Source organism: Alosa sapidissima, chromosome 5 (assembly GCF_018492685.1).
Source record: "Alosa sapidissima isolate fAloSap1 chromosome 5, fAloSap1.pri, whole genome shotgun sequence".
In the NCBI taxonomy this organism is placed as follows: Eukaryota; Metazoa; Chordata; class Actinopteri; order Clupeiformes; family Clupeidae; genus Alosa; species Alosa sapidissima.
In genome coordinates, this window is record NC_055961.1 from 12,196,045 (window position 1) to 12,218,536 (window position 22,492).

General features: G+C 45.6%; 1 pseudogene; it reads right to left on the reverse strand.

The window, feature by feature from the left end:
- The window catches only part of LOC121709093, a 36,645-nt pseudogene extending 15,768 nt beyond the window's left edge, over positions 1 to 20,877 (reverse strand).
- Between the last annotated feature and the right edge of the window lie 1,615 nt (positions 20,878 to 22,492).

Here is a 22,492-nt window from a genome sequence, read left to right on the forward strand (position 1 = left end):
AAGTGTGAATGGACCCATACTTTACAGATGACACTTGGTCTACGTCAGGGGAAAAAGCCCTGTGAAAGCTGAATGGACCAGTGATAATTTGTGCGTGCAAACTCCTTCTCAAGCTCCATGTCAGGACATTATTAATGTATAACGTTGTGATGAAGCTGTCCTCCAGAAGTCTACCGAGTCATGCGGCCAAAAGTCAGCCGAGTTATGCACCAGCAGACACCCCCACCAGCAGACACACCCTTGTGCAAATTAATCGACTCACTACGTCATTTTAGGCATTTTTTGAACCACCAGGAAATATAGGGAAATAGAAACCAAATAGAAACCAAACTAAGTTTGGCTCTTTGGAAATAAAAGGGGAATAGACACCAAATAGAAAGCAAACTAGGTTTGGCTCTTTAGTTTCAAATAGAAAACCAAACTGACTCAAGGAGACACAAACAGTAACTGCTGTTATAGTTTTAAGACTAAACTAATTTGTGCATTGGTCTAAAATGGGTCTTTTGAAAGTATATTGATTATATTAGAATCAATCCTCTACATCCAATCCGATGGATCTGATCCATCAGTGACGCACTTGATTTTGTGTTAGAGTGAGAACATAGAGAACATGGGGATAGCTGAGCAGACCGGTTCCCCAAACCACAGTCAGGCAGTTGGGAGGCGGAAGGAGGGGACTTACAGGTGCCAGGCACGCAGGTCATGGACGAGGAGGCCAACTGCACCACCTGCACACGGCCACGGCCACTCGAGTCCTGTGGAGAGATGGTCAACAGAGAGAGTTACAGAAAGGACATTCAAAGTTTTTGGGATGCACCACACACACACACACACACACACACACACACACACACACACACACACACACACACACACACCCATGTACGCATACAAACATAACACATACAGTATTCTGCCTGCAACGTCAAAAATGGAGACATAAAAGGGTGACATTTAATGCAGATACAGGTAGAAAAAAGCATGACCAGGCATGCATTCAGTGTACACACACACACACACACACACACACACACACACACACACAAACACACACATACTTTCCTAATGAAGTATGTTGCACAATCCCAAAGCCTATTAGCCCAAGTCTGGATGTAGGCGATGGGATGACTCTAATCCTGTTACATGAAGCCTGAGGGTGTTTTCATAATGTCCTTTAAGCTGCGCCGTAGCTTTCTCCTCAAAAGCAAAGGCAAAAAAGGGAAACCACTCCTCTCTCTAATCGGATGGATTGACTTAAGCAGGCCAAAGTCAGTGGAAAAACACAGAAAGAAGAAAGTAGCGAGACGGACCAGGGTCCTGCACGCTCTCTGCCAAAGAGAGGAGGAGGAGGAGATGAAGAGGGGTGGGGTATTAAAACTCCTGCGCCTCCATCTGTGCATGGCCACACACACACACACACACACACACACACACACACACACACGCACACACACACACACATATGCAAGCACACTGTCATTCCTACAAAGGGGCGACTAATTAAAAATAGTCTGAATATTTAATGACGTTTTGTCACGCGGTCATGTAATATTCCATTTCCACACCGTGTCAAGACGCAGATATTAATTCGGGCTCTCGGCGCCTAATGAGCATAAATTACTCTAGATCCGACGACCCCCCACATCACCCATCTCTCCAACCCCACCCCTCCTTCTCTTCCCTTCCTCTAGGTGTGAAATATTCACGTGTGAATTTGTGAGGGGCCTCTGACTGATTTGTTTCCCCAGACCAGAGCCTTTTCCACATGAGCCTCTCTGACACATTAGTCCACGAGATAAATCGGCCCAATCCAGTGTACTTCAGACTGACAGCCCTCTTTGACTAAGTGAGAAAAACTTGCACTTAAATCAGCCGACAAGAAGATAGCGTGTCAGTTACCAGGGGCGTTAGGGCTGCTTCAAAATGAACCCACCAAGTTTCAAATGAAATCGCAGCATCAGTAACATCCTACTCTTTTCATTCGACTGGTAACGTTAGCTTGTTGTCCTCTGCTTTGCACTTACACACATACACACACACACACACATACATACACACAAATAATTGACTTTATAGCATACAAACTGGCGAGCCCCTTGCGTTGAAATTACTGTAACGACATCTCAAATCAGCCCTGATGGTTTGTTGTTATACGGGGGCGGCCGAACCCCTTGGACACGTCCCAAGAATCCATACAAATGTGACAGGCGACACAGAGCAGGGGCATAAATAAAAATGAAAAAAAGAGAGAGAGCGAGAGAGACGTAATGCAAAACAAGTTGGGCAACAAAAGTGCATGGTCGGCAGGAGTGGCGTGCAGCCTTTTTATTGGCCGACCGAGAGAGAGAGAGAGAGAGACCCCACAGGCTCTGACTAGATCTTTCTCTCTGGCTTTGAGATTGCTGGATGCGTAGGCCGCAGCACAGCACAGTAAAGTGGAGTGGGTTGAGAGCAGAGGAGTGTATCTGCTGCTTTGTGTCAGAGGACTACATCGAAGCGTCTGTGATGAGTACCGCTATGGAGATGTGCCTGTGCAGGGAGAGAGGGATAGAGAAAGTCAGAAAGAGAGAGGGAGAGACAGGGTAGGAGTGAGAGAGGGAAATATTACAAAAGAAAGAGGGGGAAGTTTAGCAGACACTTACATCTATTTAAATAAATACAACATATGAATCCTTGACCACAAGCTACTCAATGTCAGAATAAAAAGGAAGGGGGACCTGCAGAAAAAGATCATAGAAGTGAATGGGATAATAAAGAGGTGACAGAGTCACCGAGGGAGGAGAAGGAGTCACCGAGGGAGAGAGAAAGAGAGATATAATCATCGGTGACAGGGACAGCAACAGCAAGGAGGAGAAGAGACAGTAAGGTCATGTCCACATTAACGATCACGGTCCACGTGATCGTTTTTCAAAAGTTTTGCCTCGACACTAGAACACTGAAACGCCATAGAAGTGTTTATTGTTGCCGGTGTCTGCAACTGCACATCATCGTATCTGAAGCTCTTCGTTTCCCTTGTACAGACTACAATGTGAAAACCCGGAGTTTTCAAATGTACCCACCTCAGAGATCGAGTTTTCAAAAAGTATCATTTTCAGTGTCAGTGTGTGTCATTTTAATGTGGACGGAAGGGCTAAATGGAGAATAATTATTTAGACTGACGCGGCCTAATGTGGACAGCACCTAAATGAGACAGACCGGGGGACATTCAGGAAGGTGGGACACTGAGGGACAACAGAGAGAGGGATGATGGGAGGCCCAGTCAGATGCTAAGGCGGCCACGTTCCTCGGGCTGAGCAGGGAGGTAGTCGAGACGTTTAATAATCAGGGGTTATTGATGTTCTCTACTCATTCAAACTTTATTTGAAGGTTGTGCCAAGAATCCAATAAATAAGCCATGCCCTTGACAGGCTTGTGTTACACACCAGAAACTGCTGTCCTAGTAATAAATGGCTACTGTTAACTCCACACACAATGTATTTTCAAAATTCCTATCGCCACAAACCAGTGAAATGTTGTTTCTCTTTTCTTCTTTCCCTCCTTTCTTTCTTTCTTTTTAAAAAAAATCTCTCTATGCATCTATTTATACTGATTGTTATTTTTCTAATGAGTGCTATTACTTTTGTCAAACAGCAATCTAATCATCTGAGGATCAACAGCTGAAATTCTTGTGAGTTTATGGAACTGTTGCGTGTCCACCCTGACAGTGACCTCAACACCTCCGCTCCTTCTCTGGTCCTCTTCTGTATTCTGACCCGTCCGGCCTGGCAGTCACTCTCTGCCCAGTCTGGTCGTAAACCCATCCGTCACGCTCTAACTGGGGTCAGCGTCGCAAATGTCAAGGTCTGCATCGACAGGGCCGAGGGTGGCTGAACCGGAGAGGAAGAACGAAAGAGCAGGAGAGAGAGAGAGAAACAGAGAGAGAGAAACAGAGAGGGAGAGAGAGAGAGATGGAGAGAACGAAAGCACTCGACAGCCACAGAGGCCATCACAGCTGATGCATCAGTGCCAGTCGTCAGCTTGTCACCACAGTGTGGCATACCAACGCCCTCTGTCACACCCTCGGATGACACCGAGTCCAGACACTGGACCAGCAGCTCAATGGCTAAATATCAGCTCTCCACTCTCCCAAAGACCTTTTAAGCTGAGTAGGGTGATTTGACAAGACTTTGGTGTATTCGTTTTTTGGTATCTTAATTTAATGAAACTTCACTGCTTACTTTATCATGGGCAGTTATCTAGTTTTCAAAACACTAACCATCGCCAGCTAATAAACATTCAAAATTCAGAACAATCACCTCAGTGCTACCTTTCCACTAAAACTGAACCAAGTGTAATCGTAGCCTTCCCACAACTCCAAATCTAAAGACATTAGTATGCCTTATTGAAAACAAATTCATGTTATAACATACCCTGAAAATGTTTACAATGGCTGACTAAAACAAAAGTAGCTTTTTTATAAAGTAAGTTACCTGGGACAGACATTAATTAAAATGGACAATTTCTGTAGCAATTGCTTATTCCTGCAGCCGTGCAGTAGTTGAATCATTTACCTGTCATCTGGGCTCCTCCACTTCTCCCTCATGTATCCATCCTACAACACAGAATGATTGAAGCTGATTCGCTGGCCTTCGGTGTCAATCACAGCCTTGCACCTGCACAGAGTGGAGGAGAGTGAGGCAGAGGGAGTGGGAGGCAGAGCGGTCTCACATGAGGTGACCTTGTGAACGGTCCTCAGCTGTCTCACGCTCAGGGTGGGTCAAAGACAACAGAGCACCAAACGCGGCCCTTAAATCAACAAAAGAGGCAAGCACATATTTCCTTCAGCCTCATCCTCAACCCCCCAATGGCCACACACACACACAAACACACACACATACACACGCACACAAATACACAAACACAAACCCTGTCCAGCTGTGTCAGCTGGGAGAGAGCAGGTGACAGTCTGGGAGTTTGGCAAAAGGGTTCATCTGCCACTCTCTTCCCCGCCTGGACACGCCAGGGTGACCTTCGCACAGACTACCTCCTCAGGTACCATGAAGAAGAGGAGGAGAAAAGAGAAGAAGAAGAGGAGGAGGAGGAAGAAAAAAAATGAAAGAGAGCGAATGGTGGAGAAAATCTGTCTGCTTGTTATGTCAAGAGTTATAAATGTGCTTTATAGGGCTCATTATCCAAACTAATGGAGTTGGGGTGACATCCTTGAAATGGACTTTCACAACACAATAAAGGAGAGGAGGGGTGGGGTGGTGATGGGGCAGAGGGGGGTGGTGGGGGCTCCACCACGAATGGTGCGGCTGCCGACACTCTGCCTTGCCCCTCTGATCAGGCATGAGGGCCTTCCAGAGTCCTCCTCAACCTCAGCACAATCGACAGCGGAACGGACTGTTTATGTAAATGAAGATTTATTTACTGCAAGGGGGGCCAGGCAAGGGGAGCTGACGTCCGCAATCAATCCCGTGCCAATGGAGTGACACACACACACACACAGACACACACGCAGACACACACACGGACACACACATGCACGCACACACACACACACACACACACACACACACAGCTGGAGTCAAGTGAAAACCAGACAAACTCACACATAAAAGATTATAAACTCTTACTAGATGGTAATTCTGTAAAGAGAGCACCTACTGTAAAAGATTTTCATTGAATGTCTTTATTTTAATTAGACAGTTTCAAATGTGCTGGGTGGCAAGATTTGAATTACTTAAATATTACACATACATCCATTTCTGTCAAATACTGTTTTATAATTAATTTGCAGAATCCAAAATGAGATTCATGTAGCTACATTTGCATACATCTACATACGTTTTTTGTTGAAAGTGAGCTCTTCAGCATAACACGTTTATTTTTTGTCTTCTTTCAAAGACTACTTCTCTCTGCATGCTTTTTAATGTTAATTTAACAATCCAATTATGTCAAGAACTTTGTGGTGTAATGGTTACCTTTCAAATACATCCCCCAACAATTTCATATTATATAAACTTGATTACAATGTATTTTTCTGAACTTTAACAGAATAAAAGTTATTTGCTGCATATTTTCCTTGGCAAAACAAAATTGACACCATTTCCCTATACTTCCTCTTCAGAAAGCAAAGTTCTGCCTGTCAACATCCATAAGCTCCCCAAACACTGATATAGTGCTAATGGACGCCATTCCCTGACACTCAAGGCCAGAGGCGAACTGCACAGACCATAACAACAGTTCATAAACAGTGTTCATAAACTGGGCCGGCAGCCGGACTCTGGGCCAATCAGCATCGCAACCTTGCACCCCAACGACGCGCCGTTTCAAACACTCTTGACTTTTACGCTCTGCCGAGCCGGCGTCCAAAGTTTCCCCCGCGCAAGCCGACCGTGACGCCAAGCCAGCGCAAACAGCCGCTTCGCAGGGCCACCCGAGCGCCACTCGAGACCTTAGTTTAGTCAGGTGATTTATTCGCTCCTGAAGGCTCTGACTGGAAAAATAAACCTCGGGCCCTCGACAGATATAGCACCTTGTGTGTAAACGAAAATTCATGTGCCCAGGAACATTTGAATCAACACATTTTCACTTTCGCATTAGCTCAGTTTTGTTCAAGGCACAAAAGGGTCGGAGAGATTGGAGATTGCATCGCGCAAAAACAAATCGGCACGGACAAAACGGATCGCCGTAGCCTGTTGACACGGTGACAGATTGAATGGTGGGACAAATGATTGCCGACGCTCGTTGGGGGCGGGCGTCGTGGCAACGAGTCGGGTGGCAGAGACCCACCTCCACACAGCCCTCCACACAGAGTGGCAGGTGGGCTCCACAGGCCCATAATCCACCACTGCATTATTCATCTCTCTCTACCCTTTTCAGCTTTATGTATGTAATAAGAAGAGACATAGGAAGGTAATTTATGACACGGGGGAAATTAAAATCATTGTTCAGCCTGCCAGACACCTTGCCAGCCATTTTTTCCCCTTTTCTTTTTTCATTTTTTTTTTCTTTTCACCTTCGCAAAACTTTTTTTTCCTGCGGATGATGTATGACGGTAGCCTCGAACGGCGGCACGGCGTGCGCACGGACTGCGGCGCTCCTCTCCCGAGGTGCTTTATGGACTGCGGGCCAAAGCCGACTGACATCGCCATCTGGCCCTTCGCCAGCCTCCACCTGACCCTTGCGATGCCACGCGCTGCACAGCTCGGCTCACAGTACCAGCCAGCCACAGTTTGGGCCGCATCCAGGGCCTGGGACTCTGAGGGAGTTTTATTTTTTTCCGCTTTGAAAAAGTTGGACAGAAGTGCCTCAGTTCCGCTGTTCCACACCTTCCCTGCTCGTCAGCTGGTGATGATTTGCTGTGGCTGTTCATTCTTGAATTTGAACCAAACATTTTTTTACTTTACAAACCTAAAGCAGAAAAATAAGGAAAATTAATCTCTCTACAGACACCCTGAAGACAAACCAAAAGACAAAGCAGTGACCTTGCCCAATTCTGGAAAAAAAGAAGAAAAAAGTCTCGCTTAACGAGTCTTTGGCCTTCCCTTTTTTTTGCGAAAGAAAGGAACCAATTTCCTCTAGAGGGATGCGCTATCAAAGGGAACCGTGGCTTACCAGGACGGGAGAGGCGTCCCAGTAGGCACCAGCATCTCCCCCAGGCAGAGCTCCCTCATCAGAGGGTTACCCTGCGCATAGGGGCTAGGAACCACAATCTGCGGGCGTCTGGTCGGCACTCTAGCACGCTAATAGCAGCTACCTCCATGCCTCTGTTCCACCTTGCTACTGAAGCGATACCAACCCCAAGGGTCACCCACCACCTAGATGAAAGAATCTCACTGTATCGCCCGGAAAAAAGAAAAGAAGGGAGGGAAGAGAAGGAGGGGAAAAATGGGAAGAGCGAAGAAAAAAAAATCTAATCTAACCTAGTTTATGACAACAATCCACCTTTGAAACTCATTAAAGGGCTTTCTGCTCGGGCCCTGACGCGCATTATCAGCTCAGATTAATCAGCAGAGACTGGAGATGAACTCTCATTTTTTAAGGAGCTGTAACAGAGGGCTTTTTTGTCTTCAGATGAAAATCAATTAGTGGAGGTAAGGCCACGAGGAAAAAGCCGCATCACTCATCGGCGGCCCGAGTGGCAAGGGCCCGTGATTTGTCTTCCGAGCTCCGCTGCTTCAGGGGGGCTGAGACTCGCGCCCGTCTCCCAGAAAATTAATTTTCTCAACAGAAATCTGTGCGCCCGAACCAACCCCCCCCCCCCCCCCCCTCGTCTTTTTTTTTCACCCCCTTCTTTCGTCTTTTCTTCTCTTTAACGCTGTCTTGTTTCGGAGGGGCCGGCGTACACAAATGACTTTCCAACAGAGCGCTCTCACCTGTGTGTGTGTTCTCATTGGACAGATGGACTTAAAGGGTACTTAACGGGAGAAGAGGACCACTTCTCTCCACTCCTACACAAGCGAGTTCTTTGTTTTGAGCTCTGCTGTCCTGACCATGTTTTGTTCTGTTGCTTGTTGGAAAGTAATGAGTTTTAGCGAACGATACAATTAAGATAGATCCTACGGTCATTCACCTGCTAGTTTCTTTGTCCATGACCAAACACTGAACAGAGTGGCGAAGGCAGTAGGTCCCTCCATACCCGGCGCACATCCTGCATAGAAACACACTAACACACTCAATCCCTAAACTCTCACATTTGGTTTGTGCACTGAACTCCCTACCCCTAACAGTATTAATTAAATCTGATAGCTTGACATTAAGGGTAGGGGTAGGGGGGGGGGGGGGGGGGGGGGTGCGTGCAATCACACCTTGTCACCATCTCCCCTCAAAAAAAGGACACACAAACGTTGACTCATCTGACACTGTGAAAATACCACAGCTGTGAACAGCACAGTTGTTGTTTTTTAACCCCTGCTTCCTTTCGCGTCTCCATACAGAAAAGGATTCACTTCACAGTCTATGGGAGGGTGAAGGGGTGACTGTAGGCTGAGGGACTTCTGGAGGGTAAGGTGAGCGGCTGACTGAGGCTGCAGGGGGGACTTTGCAGGGAGAGAGACATTTTGGCACAGGGCACTCCGCTATCACCTTCAGCTGCATGGGACACTGCTGAAGGTCTCCAGAGTCAACTCCTGAGAGGGCCTCGTATCGTCTCTCGGCGGCCCATGAAACAGTGTGTGTGTGTATGTGTGTGCATAGATTTTTTTTTTTTGCCTTTGTTCACCCAACGCGTATAGAGATTATCTCTTATGTGGTCTTTATAAAGAAGTGTTGGGTCGCTGTCAAGCCGAGATGAATACATGAGAGCTACAGCGAGATCGGGCCTTGCGAGAGCCGATGGTGAGATAAGAGCCAGTGAAAGAACAGAGAGCCGGTGAGCGCTCCCTCCTCTGCTCCTTTTATACTCCCTCCTCCTCCTCCTCCTCCTCCTGCTGCTGCTCTCTTTCTCTTACAGGAGGTCTACCTGCACATGCCCCTTACAGATTAATTTTGAGACATGGCATCTTAATAAAGCTCAAGAGGGAACAAAAAACAGCCCTGAAGAAGATGGGGGGGGGGGGGGGTCTAGAGGCAGTCATCCAGACCCATCTCACCATCCTGCCCCCACAAAACCCTATTGAGATGTGCTCAGAGAGAGAGAGAGAGAGAGAGAGGGGCAGAGAAAGAGAGAGAGAGTCCTTTGATGTCATTAACCCCAACTGACAGACGTTTAAGCTGATATTACTCTAATTAACTCACGGCTGTCTGTGGCAATGATGCCTTCGGTGGCCGGCAAAACGCACCCTGTCGAAGCAGGGGGCCCCCGTTGGCACGCCGACGTCCCCTCGCTCTAACCCCCAGCTGCCCACACCCTCGCCACTGCTGTCGCCCAGCCCACCCTACCCCACCTTCCCTTGCCCCGGCGACATCACTTGGCGTTCCGGCTAAATTAACAGTTGTGAAAATGCGCTACCCCCGCGCGCCGGGCCCCAGTGTTCCTTATGGGCCCTAAATGGCATTTCAGCTCCTATCAAGGCAAGAATCAGGGGACGTGATTTTTTAATACGGTGGCAAAACAATGGGGGCCATTAATAGCCCAACTCCGTGACAGCAGGCGCTCAGCAATGATTTATGAGTTTGTGTATAATTTGATTATGCTATTAATTCCACTGATTACAGCGGCAGCTAGTGTGGAGAAGGTCACATCCAAAATAAATCTCCGACACAACTCCACCCCCATACCCACCCCCCCCCCCCCCCCTAAACACCATTCTATATGCCCCCCTCCCCACTCTCTCTGCTCCACAAAACAACTGCCTCCAACTAGTTACCTCTGTAATTAAAAGCTACTGTAAGAAAGAAGCAAAAATAAGCTGCAGGCACTGCCAGCTCAATCTCTGACCGGGCTAAAATAAATAGAAAAATCCTTATAAGGATGGCAGTAGATGTAATGTTTTTTTTTCACGGCCTACTCCTTTCATCATCTCATCAACAATCTAATAACTGAGCGGAGGGGGCAAAATGCCTTGACTGGATCACAGGGCTTGATGTCCTCAAAGGCGTTCCTTTCATACTGAAGACACACTTAATTCAGGACCACAGATAGCATCGCAGCCTGGAACAGATAGAGCTCTGATCTGCCACAATGTCTTGTGGAATTCCATTTGTGGTATTGCCTCCATGGTTTCAAATCATTACACCACATCACTGGCCCTAGACGAAGGGTGAGTCCATTTACCTGTTCAGGAGAAGCTCCTGTGATCAAAGATTACAAGGATACAATGGTTCACTAATACCACCATCAAATACAGATACTCCAGATGGTTCTAAACAATTACCAATTTATGGTCACTTGAGATGTTTGAGTTCTGAAACAGTATCACATTACATGAGATGTATAACTCCATTAATTCCATTCCATTAAATAACCCGATCAAACCATAGACAGTAATTTCTAATGACATTTAGCAAACTTCTGATTAACTCCTCTTATAAAAACAGCATCAACATGGCTAAAACAAACCCAGGTGTGGCGCGACACAGTAACCTGAAGACTTCTGTGTTTGATGTTAATGTAACTGTGGTGGTGCAGTAGAGGGGCCTACAGGCACATCCAGGGCAAGCTTCAAAGAAAATGGCCGCCCACTGTCGGCAGGGCGTCCGGGATAAATTCATCGACCGTCCGGGAGGTGCTAAACAAACAAAATTACCACGCCGCGTTCGGCCGACCACTTACCTGTCAAGTTCATTGCCGGCAAATTTGCCTGTAATCTCCAGAAGCTGGGTGGCAGAGTGGGGGGCTAATGGTTGGCCAATAATTAAAAGAAAACAAAGCGTCCACGCCGCCTGGCGAGCTCCACTGCAGAAAATTAAATCCTGTTGGATCCGAATAAATTAGATGTTTATTGCTCCCATGAAGTGTTGGAGGGGAGAGAGAGAGAGAGAGAGAGAGAGAGAGAGAGAGAGAGAGAAATAGAGAGGGAGAGAGAGACGATATAGAGGAAATATGATCTGAACGAGTGCTGCAAAAAAAGACAATCATCCTCACTAATTAATGCATTTCCTCGTCCTCTCAATCTGCTTCAGTTTGACTGCCGCCTGATTGAGCGCTGCGATACAGCATGCAAATCAAAGGCTTGTAATGGCCGGAGATGCTACACTATTTTTACTCCAGGAGCGCATGGGGGGTTTGGGGGTTTGGGGGGGGGGGGGGGGGGGGGGGCAGTAATCAACTCAAACCAAACCTCATCATCCATCTCAAGCCTTACAGAAGCATACCAAAGAGCTGTTGGGTGGCTGGGGGTGTCAGAGAAGACGAAAGCCACAGAGCCAGGAGCGCCCAAAGGTTATTTAGAAATTAAAACGAGCCTTCCCATCAAAAAAACTTGAGGAATAACGCGGGGCGAGGACAGCAAAGCATTTCATCACTTTATTAGCAGCGCTGCTCGGTGATCTGTGAATAACCCGGGAGAGAGTGGCGGTGGCGGCATTATTGAGTTTGCGCCGCCATCTATCCATCCATCAGCTGCGAGCAGGTATCAGCGTGATGATGGGCCCGCCTCTGCGCCACCTTCCAACCCTCGACACTCCCGCTTGCACGCCCGCGCACCCTCCCTCTCGCTCTGGACTTTTGTCCTCTTCATCCAACGTCGTCCCAGCGTGTTGTCATCTGCACCTCCCAGGTGTTTCATTCGGAGCTCTCCGCAATCTTCACACTTCCCTTGCGTGCATTTTGCACCTTCCCCCTTGTTTATTTCATCGGCTCATTTATACTCTTTCTCCATCTCCCTTTGTGTCTCTCCATTCGTTTCTATGTTGGGTTAGTCTACCACAATTTTTTTCCATTCCTCCATTAGCATTAACTAACTTAACATTTGCCTCAATCAATCAAAACAGCCTACTGTTTAAACCGGACTCTGTGGACCTACTAGTGTGGAAGCATTACATAGGCACAAAGCTTCTGTGTTCTTTGCCCCAAAGAATATGCTGTTCTCCCAGTCTCAGAAAATAAAAGAATATCAATTAGAGGCTCAGAGCCTGGTTTGTTTTTGTTTTGTTTTGTTTTTTCTTTTGCGTTAACCCTGCAGTTGACGGACAGCTTGCAGATGGGACCAGGCATCGGTGGCTTACCTTGCTTATCTGCCTGTCAGCGAGGGTGATTAGAGGAAAACGGGTGCAAATCAAAAATGCTAATGAACACATCTCCACAAGGAGGGGCTCTATTAGCATTCGAGAACCAGAAACCAATTCAATCTAATAAGAGCTCTCTTATAGGGCTGAGTCTGAACATAAACATAACAAACCTAAGCCGTTCCATCAGGGATCATCTAGGATTGAGATGTTGAGATTGAGATGGATTGAGATGTTCTTAACCTTAGTCATTGTAAAATGAAAGGCCACTATCAAGTCATCTTTTAGACCATCAACAGTAGCCCTTTATAAACACATTTATGCCATCATAACACACATACACACTCACACAAAACAGCAGGATGACAGTCGACCGATGAGCAATTCAGTGGTGTGAATGATTCCTTAAAAGCCTGCGTCTACAAATCCCCACAACAAGGCAGGCCAGGCGATGCCAAACCTATGCCACACAAGGTTCCTCCGAAATGTGCGGGATCTGTTTGGCCATCTGTGCAACCCTGTGCGCTCCTGTGCTTCTGGAGAGCCTGGAGGACGCGCAGCACTGCTCCTCTCACTTGGAGCACCAGCGGCCTGCTCTGGGGACGGGCAGCGGTCAGCGTCAGCACCACCAGCAGCAGCAGCAGTGGGGGAAGCTGGGACACAAGCTGGGGATGGGGGGGGCGGGGGGTGTTCAGTCATCTGTGCAGCCGTGGTCCTCAACCCTTGGGGGAGATGTTCTCTGTTTCACTGGCTCCGAGCCATCCCTGGCCTCTCTCTCTAAAGCCCCATCCACAGCCTCAGGCATCCCGGCAGCTCGACAGGCAGGCAGGCAGGCAGGCATTCTGTGAGAGAGGGTGGGGGGGGGGGTGGGGGGGTGCTGGGCCTCTGCTGCGCTGTCCCGCCACCCCGCTTGCCTCTAAGTGCTTCAGTTTCACAGTCCCTCATCCCACAGGGCCTGCAAGTGCTAAAAGCAGCCATTCAGAACCCAACTGAGCGCTGCAATCATCCCGAGGCCCCCACTAGCCCCACCTCCCCCGTCTCCCCTGTCGCCTGCTCCCACCACCAGCCTGAAAAAAGCTCTACAAGCTCCACAGGCTGCTTGTCCAGTATGTATCACACACATACATACAAGCACAACCAAATGTCATTTTTAGTGTTGCCGCCATCGTAAATTGGTTGTCCACTTCAAATGGTGCGTGTCTCGCACACGTCACCATTGGTACAATTTCATATAGTCTTTGCCGAGAGAAAACTCCCTTGAGTGGTTTACAATCCACATTACCAAGCTGTCAAAAAATTCACTGCGGCTAAGCTGAACTAGTAATGAACTGAACATCAGCAAAATGTTCTTGTTTGTGTACATTCATAAAACCATACAAACATGAAAAAAGAAAACATGTGAAAGAGAGGCAAGTCCAAATAGAGCTTTGCTAAGAGGCACATACAGCAGCATTGACAGTGAAATACCTACAATCAATTGAAATGTCTACAATCAACCTCCCCCTGGGGAACGCCTCAATTTTTCTCTCTGCGAATAACACCTCCTCTCGTAGTCGTTTTGCCAGGCATTTGGAAATGATAAAGCAGTTAAGCGTCGAGCCACTTACAGGCTCAGGAGACTTCTTACAGGCAATTTACAACGGCGGGAGATATCTCCCAGAGCAAATGTCAAGCTGTCTCACCTGCAGAAGCACTGTGGGATCTCCCCCTGGGCATGCAAGGGAACAGGAAGGGCATGTTGCCATAGCTACCCAGGCAGCGCAGCGACCCGGGAAGTGCTGCGTGGCCCAGAGGCAGTCCTCGGTGAGGTCTTCAGTGTCACCATGGCGATATTGTGAAGCAGGATGTGCTGGAGGTTCTCGGTGAGCTTTCTTGGCCCGGAGAAATTCCCCTTAGGGCTTCTGGGAGAAGTCTGAGGGAAGACAGACGGATGTGACCGGTACTGGACATGAGAAGGGGTCCCAACAGAATAGCATGGAGTGCCTCTCAACTGTGACATTTCTATTTGGCACATTACGGTGAGATGGCTTATCAGATTGCTAAAAAAAAAAGACAATGCATAATATTTTATGATCTGCAAGTCCAGCACTACAAGTCCTTAAAATCAGTACACAACTTCCTTTCTGGAACGTGATGAAGAGAACAATCCTTCAAAATCAAAATTTGTTGGGCGGGCCACACAAATCTTCTACTATCACCAACTACATGTACAATAGTATGAGTTAACCAGTGTGTAAGGGGAGAGGTGAGAGAGAAGCCCAGGGGTGTGTGTGGCTTCCAGGCAGAGAAGCTGAGCCCTGGGAGCTGAGCTGCTGCTGCTGCTGCTGTGGCTGCTGTGGCTGCAGGGAGGGGCCAGTGTGGTGCTGGAGCTCACGGCCGGGTCATACCCTGGAACTCCTCTGGGTGCTGCTCAAAGTCCAGGCAAAGGGTGAGGGACTTCACCAGCGCACGCTTCTCCATCACCGGCAGCAGCTTACTGCCAAACACACACGTCGGCCCGAGAACACGCCACCTGGAGGGAGGAAAGAGTGTGTGTGTGGGGGGGGGGGAGAGGAAAAAATAAATAGTGGGAAAATGGACAAAGAAGGAGAAAGAGAGAGAGAGGGAATGGAAAATGAGAATGTGAATGGAAAGAGAGATTAAGTGAGATGGATAGAGAGAGTTACGAGACCGAAGCAGATTGCAGAGCAGATGATCTGCAAAAAGGAGAGGAGGGTGTAGGGAGAGTGGAAGTAAGTGAGTGTGTTTGCACATGTATCTGACGCAGAGGAAAATGCTATCCATTACATGAGTCACACACTCACCCGCCAGCTTTCAGTGAAGGGATTAACTGAAATTATAAATGAATTTATATTTGAAAACAAATAGATTTTCATTTAGACGTTCATTTTGATTTTCATTACACTACTCTTTGTGTTATTTAATTAAGGAAAGAAAAAGATTCTGTAATAATCAGATGCAACAGGAAGTCTGAAGAACTCTTAACGCACCATGAGGGTGAGACACTGCCATGGCAATACCGTAATCATTTTATTCCAGTCCAGCACCTCCAAATCCCAACACAGGGATTCAGGTCTTACCCAGTTAATGGCATTACAACAGGAGTTTGATCAGGCTGCCCCTGGATCATCAGCTGTGGTGGGAAGCACATGACACAGGGGTCATTAGGGTCACTATGCAGTCTCTGGTCTCTGTCAGCACACTGGACTGGATCAATCCAAGTTCAACAAAAGACGTAAGCTTTTCTCCATGGTCGAAAAAAAAAAAAACTGATGTTGGTCAGAATTTGTAAAGATGAATCAAATGAATATTTCTACATTTATTAAAATGAATGTTAACTAATAGCACAGGGAAAGAATATATGTATTTGTTTGTGCTCCCTGGGCTGGAGGATTCTAGCAATGCTAGTGCACGGCCCTTGCAGCTTAGCATTCAAAAGACTTGAGAATGAAAGTCAGTGGACATCAATGCAATAATTGAAATAAATGAATTAACTTTTTAAAATACATAATCACCAGAATCTATTTTTAAATACATAATCACCATGTAGTGTGGGCAGCATTTGTTGGCAGTAAGATAGACAGGGAGAGAAAAACAGGGAAAAGTGTACGCCCAGAAATATCCAGAAAAGAATTTGTGGACTTCACAGATGTCGCTTCAATCTAAAGAGATGGTTGAGACCAGCTGATTCATTTCTGGTGATAACCACTACTTACAATTGAAGCTTGTCCATTTCTTCCTAAGAAGGCAATGCTGGCTACTGCACCTTCACATATATAATTTTCTTCCTCCTTGACAACTCGTCATTACTGATCATGGGTTGCACATCTGCTTGCTAAAAGGTTTGTCCCTGACAGAGTTTGTACTAAAAATCACTTAAAACAGACAGCCTGAACACCTGCACCAACCTCATACAGCAGGTCAATATTGGACCTCTGTCTCTCCTTCATCAGGTCAGTGCAGGTCATCTTCTTCACCTCCACAGGATTAGATGAGCCGTCAGTATACACATAGGCTGAGCTTGTGTGTCCTCTGAGAGACTCCTGCCTGCTAACCCTCCTGGGATGCTCCTCCCTCTGTATACCCCTGCTGGCCCTGCCACTTAAAAGGGGGCGGGGGGGGAGTGGTGGTCATGGCTTCCTCGGTGATCTCCAGACTAGTGTCCCCCTCCCCCCGTGTCTGCGTCAGGTGCTCTGGGGTGAGGGGATGTGTGGGTGACGGTGGTGCTGCTGCCTCCTCCTGCTCCCTCCTGCTCCTCTGTCATCTCCTCCTCAGTCTCTGTAGGTTAGCTTTAGCACAACACAACAGTCATGGAGCATGAACACGGCATGATGCCAACTTGTAACCTTGATGGTCAAGACATTCAGGAGGTTTACAATAGAATACAAAATAGACATGCAGCTATCTAAAAGTAACATGTTATAAACAGCTTGACAAGGAAGTCAGATGTACATTTACTCAAATACCTGCCATCGTTATAGACCACCTGGTGCACTTTTTGATAATCTTGTCAAGTATGACACCATGTTGTAAGTAGTAGGTCCCATTCATCACATACTCCAAACATTCAGCTGGACAGTCAGTGGCCTTTTCACATTCTTCAGTTCCTCTGTACTGTGTCTGTTTAATCTGCTCTGTCTCTGGGGTGTCGTATCCGTACCTATACTTTCACTCTGTTTCTTGACGTGCTAAGAAGGAAATCAGCCTTTAGCTCAAATGTAATTAATCCATGCAGTTCTGTACACCACATGTTAACATATTATATCAAAACATTCTTGGAATTGATTTTAACTACCTGTGTGGCCTGGTTATAGCACTCCGCCTCCACCTGGTATAGCACTCCGCCTCTTTTCTCTTCTCTCTGACTCTCCCTCCATCCCTACACACGCACACACATACACACACACACACACACAAATATACACACACACAAACATGAAAACAGGCATTCCCCTGACAATTAGTTTGGGGGAGAGGTACAGTGGTGATGTGCTCAGAAACACACCATTAATCTCCACACCATTCTCCACACCACAACATGATTTTCCTTTTGGTTGTTTTCAAGGATACAGCTAACAGCACCCAAAAAGTTGGTACATATAGCTCCTAATTTATTTCTGACAAACATGCCAGGCCCTTATAAATCTCTGGGTTTTTAAATAGAGACCCTGCACACTCACTTTATATTCCTCAATCCAGGACAGCAGGCCGTTGAAGTTGAAACTGGCCCAGTTACCAACATAGTACTTCCTCCTGAAAACATCACAACTGTGATTAATTCGACCATTAACAAATCCGTTGAACACATGGCATCAAACACACAATAAAGCTTTTTTGATTTCACAGATGGTCGATAAAGAATGGTAGAGGCTTTGCGCTTGCAGTTACTGCTTAGCTACAGTCATCGTTGCCCACGCAGGAGTTGAAGACGAATCAAGCTAAACCAGAGACGAAACAGCTTTTGTAACACAATTTACTAAACCAGAATAAGGTAAAGTTAACCCTTAGTAGCCTAATGCTTTAAGAGCAACACCAGGGAAGAGTAAAGAGAACTAGAATGAAGCTCTAGAAGCTCTGAAGTAGACAGTGAAACGACTCGTGACATTTATAACTTACCAGTCCAGATGAAGAACCCCCTGTCCCACCCTGGAATGGGCAGACGCAATGACCGACTCGGTGAGGCCTAAAAAATCATGGCAGACAGGGTTGCATTGTGACCATCACTGCTTGCCATAGAGCACAACCATCAACCATCCCACTCCCCGACCTTTTACCCGGCGGAGACGCATTATTCAATTTGCAAAACTGCCGCCCGTTTCAACCCTATCCTGCTCCATTGTCGAGCTCTCCTCTTGAACCTTGTACGGCATTATCATTCCATTTGCACAATTGGATGGCCATTGCCATTTGTTTGATTCAAGTGATTCTATATTTGCTGTAGCTGCTTGTGTGTGTGTGTGTTTTTTCTGTTCAGCTAAAAGCACTTAGGGACAGAGTGGTGACAGACACAAAGGTGAAGACAGAAAGCTTTAAATATCAGAGCAGAGAATGGGTCTACTCTAAGTGGCCCTGCTCCTGTGTAAAAAGACTGTTTGTTTACCAACTCCTTTAACCTGTATAATAATAATAATAATAATTGTTGTTGTTATTATTATACACTATTATTATGCATTAATATACAACACACACACACACACACACACACGTTGTCTCTGTACTTGTATTCTGCACAATGACAATAAAGTTGAATCTAATCTAATATATATATATTAGTGTTAATTATTGCTATATATTAATTATTATTTCTAATATATTATGCTATATATTAATTATTATTTCTAATATATTATCATCCTTATTATTAGTAGTAGTAGAAGTAGTAGTATTTTTATGTCCTATAATAAAACTAATTTCAAATCTTTGGAAATATACTGTATATTACACCCATCTTGGGGTGTACCAATGACCTCACCAGAGGGGTGACAATTAGGCTGAATGTTTCTGATATTCAAAATAGTATTATCAAGACTATATATAGGCCCAATCCACATTTGTTCATTAATTTAGATGCTTAACTCATTTTCATTGACAGGCTTGTTCTCATTTAGGCTAATTCTAATAAAACTAGCTAATTCGTTACCTAAAGGTGTAACGGTACACAAAAATCACGGCTAGAATTAATCATTCAAAACATAAACGAAAATTCCAAGAGATTCCGCCCCGTAACTCATTTTTTTTCATGGGTTTTACGGGTTAGAGTAATGTTGTCAAATAAGCCATTACTTCAATTCATCGTGTTTTCTTACTCTCTGACAACATATGGTGATCATTTTTGGAATGGTTACAGTTTATTTTCCATTATTTCCTACAGACTGGACCTTTAAGGTTGCATTAAATTCAAGTCACTCATGCTTGCTGGTAGCCTGGGTGCCATTCCGAACTTAGTCCCGCCCCACGGGAAGTTCGGTCTGGCATTGCTCCATTGTGGGGCAAGTATGCTCGCCCTAAATCGGGCGGACCAATCAAATCAGGCTTTACGATGATGGACAGGTGAGCAACAGCGCCTGGTCTATCACATCATCTGAGCACGCTTAGATTAGGCTTATATTTGAAACAAAAACGCTGTGGCTAGAAGGATACATGGCTTTTAAGACCCCATATGGAAAATTCATATTATTTAATGAGTTTGTATCACTGAAAACAATTTAAAACTTTGGCCAAAGTTGAGATGTGGGAAAACTGGTGGTTTCACTTTCATCAAGGGAAAACAGCGCTGTTGCATTGCGACATGTTTCCTTGTTCGTTTGAAATCTCTGATTGACCACCTGACCACCGAGGGATTTGCGACAGCCTTTCCCAGCTGTTTAACATGTTTGTAGCATATCACTGTTCAACAGAATTATTTTTAAAAACGGAGGGGATAGGATGGTTCATGTGTTTTCTTCCTACACCTCACGGTAAGCTATTTTGTTGCTCTGATTGGTTAGGTCTATCCATTTGAGTGCAGAGGCATTCCCCCCTGTATCGGTTGAAACACACCCCATAATTACGTCCCAATGGAGCAGTATCAGACTCATATTCTGACTAGAATTTGAGTATGACAACGTCAGGCTAGCTTGCTGGGTCAGCTCCCACTTACTTAAAGGACAATTCCAGCGCAAAATGAACCTAGCTAGGGGTTAATAACACATGTGTACCGAGTTTGACCGTTCGCTGGGATTTGTTTTCATGCTAGTCGAATATGACCAGTTTTATTGCAAACCGCTAATTAGCGTTTAACGCTAGCCTTCGGGGGAGACGTACAGTAAAAAGTAATCGCTATTTCTATACCACTAACAAGGCTCAAAATAGCACCACACTTACACAGTAGCATAATGAGGGTCTCTACATGTAAACCGAAGCATTGAGAACTTTGTAAGTGTACAGGCAGTTTATTAAAAAGAAACACATTATCGTTCACGTCTGGTTCACATACAGGCAGGCGCCTTGAGAAAACACTCAGGGATGTGAATCTCGCGTGAAACGTTGTTGCCGAAAGAAAGCACCGAGCATAGGAGAAGCACTGAACGCAACAGGAGACATAAGAGATGGCAGGTTATTTGAACGAATTTGAAGACATCGAGGATGAACCCTTTCGGTTTGATGGACGTCCTTATCTTTTCGAGCTGGAATATACCGACGAAGAGCTGCGGGAGCTCCATAAAAGGGCTACGAGAGAGAGAGCTACCTGTAGTCAATGCCGCAACACATCCTCGCACTTCTGGAAACTGGTGTACCTGCGGACATTGTCAAGCTATGGCCACCGAAGAGGAGTGCCTGTGTTGCATGGAGTGGGACCTGTTGCGTCGCGACACCCAAGAGATGCAGTGACAGTCTGAAGATTTCCCCTGGGTAAAGGGCTGTACTTTTTTCCATGTCCCGAAAAGAAATTGGAGGCTGCGATCCATAGCCTACTAGAGGGACCAGATGGACATCCACTAAGTAAGTACACTAGACAAGTTAATGTTACATCGGAGCTATTATTTCTGATAGGCCTATATTGAGCAAATTACGTTTGATTTTAGTTCACATCGCCTGCATGTGAACCAGACGTGAACGGTTCTTTTTAATAAACTGCCTGTACACTTACAAAGTTGTCAATGCTTCGATTTACATGTAGAGACCCTCATTATGCTACTGTTAGGGCTGGGATAAATGATTATTTTTTAAACGATTAATCTAGCGATTATTTTTTCGATGCATCGATTAATCTAACAATTCATTTTTTCAGTCCGATTCGATTTCGATTCGATTATCGATTATCTCCCCATTAATTGACCAATAGCAACTTATACATGTTGAGTTACATATCTGAATGAAAAAACATGAATTCTTTAACATTACAACATATGTTTATTGCTCTTAAGATTCCAAAATAAAGGACTATACAAGTGCAAAGTAATGCATTCTTAGTCAGAGGTAGCATTCAATAAAGTTCAGTAGTGTATAGGTCTAATTGAGTGCTTTACGTCACTTTAAGAGTTTGTGAGGGAATCCTTGCAATAGACCTCTCCAGAATAAGTCCCGCCTCCTAACTTCCATATCCATCCAACCTTCGGTCGTCAAATGTCTATGGGAAATAACATGGCGTTTTGAAAGATCATACCTGTCAAACTCTGTTTGACAAAGTAGAAAAAGCTGGTGGGCAGATTGGCCTACACACTTCTGCCATCTAGTTTCCACTGTATTTTTTGATTGTCGGTGCAAAACGGCACCGACAATCAAAAAATACAGTGGAAACTAGATGGCAGAAGTGTGTAGGCCAATCTGCCCACCATTTTTTTCTACTTCGCTACCTACAGATGTTTTACCGGTATGATATTTCGAAACGCAATGTTATTTCCCATAGACAATCGACGTCGGAAGCTGGATGGATACGGAAGTTACGGAGGCGAGACTTATTCTGGAGAGGTCAATTAACATTAACACAGTTAAAAGGCTGCAGATGTGTGGATGCAATTCATAACATAGTTAGTTCAAATAACGGTTCGTACTTCTCCTTGGGACAAGCACTTTTGAGTCTTGGAAAACACTTTTCCATTCACATCGGGATTTTGCAAACATTCAGAGTCAATAAAATGAGCCCTGCATGTGTAACGAAATACAAGCAGCTGTAAGTAAGCATGCTAAACTTGATATCCAAACAGTATTCTAACGTTAGCTTTGAGATACTGCTTGATTGCATAACTTAACTTAGTTTAGTCTCCTCAATGTACTATGTTGTGATAAGACATTAGCAGAGTTTACTTTAACTTTAATGCAGCAGTTTTGAACAAATTTGTGCGGCATGGTCACGATGCTAAGCGGATTTAATAGCAATTTAGCCCGCTGTGTTCTATGCCGTGCTTCTATGTGGCAACAA